We start from the raw sequence: 717 nt of genomic DNA, 5'->3' as shown, positions 1-717 counted from the left end.
TGGTCTCACAAGCTGCACATTTGCAAGCAAAGAAGCATTTTTAATAGCTCTCTGGTTTTGTGTGTGTATGTGTGGGGTGGGCTGGGGAGGGGCTGGGCTACAACAGACAACACTCATAGGTTACTCCTGGAGCTGCTCAGGAATTACTTCTGGCAGGCTCTCTGGGGGGGAGAGGTGTGATGGGGAGGAGACCATATGGGATGCCTGGGTCAGCTGCCTGTAAGACAAATACCCACTGTGCTCCGGCTCTCTAGTTTTAATCTTATGTAGAAGTTAGTTTTCTTTTTCTTTTTTTTTTTTAAGCCTACAGCACCCGGTATTCTCAGGCAGTCTCCCAGCCAAGTACTAACCAGGCCCAACCCTGCTTAGCTTCCGAGATCGACGAGACGAGATCAGACGTGTTCAGGGTGGTATGGCCGTAGACAGAAGTTAGTTTTGAATGTGATTGTGCTCTCTATCATTATGCAAAAGTTTGTCAATGTACTTGTTCATACTTTGGATCTTTTTTGTTGTTGTTGTTTGTTTTTTTTGGGTCACAACTGGCAGTGCTCAGGGGTTACTCCTGGCTCTACGCTCAGAAATCACTCCTAACAGACTCGGGGACCATGTGGGATGCCAGGATTCGAACTACCATCTTTCTGCATGCAAGGCAAATGCCTTACCTCCAAGCTATCTCTCTGGCCCCCATACTTTGGATCTTAAGATTGTTTAGTAAGC

The 717-nt window shown here is 46.9% G+C and overlaps 1 non-coding gene across 1 annotated transcript; it reads right to left on the bottom strand.

The window, feature by feature from the left end:
- Positions 1 to 301: 301 nt before the first annotated feature.
- LOC126012744 (5S ribosomal RNA) lies at positions 302 to 424 on the bottom strand. Its single transcript, XR_007497149.1, has one exon. It is a non-coding gene; the product is annotated as a 5S ribosomal RNA (ribosomal RNA).
- Positions 425 to 717: the final 293 nt, after the last annotated feature.

The sequence above is a fragment of the Suncus etruscus genome, chromosome 6, assembly GCF_024139225.1.
Source record: "Suncus etruscus isolate mSunEtr1 chromosome 6, mSunEtr1.pri.cur, whole genome shotgun sequence".
Taxonomy (NCBI): Eukaryota; Metazoa; Chordata; class Mammalia; order Eulipotyphla; family Soricidae; genus Suncus; species Suncus etruscus.
Note: the sequence above shows the minus strand (reverse complement) of the source record. Positions and strands in the feature narration are given on the sequence as shown.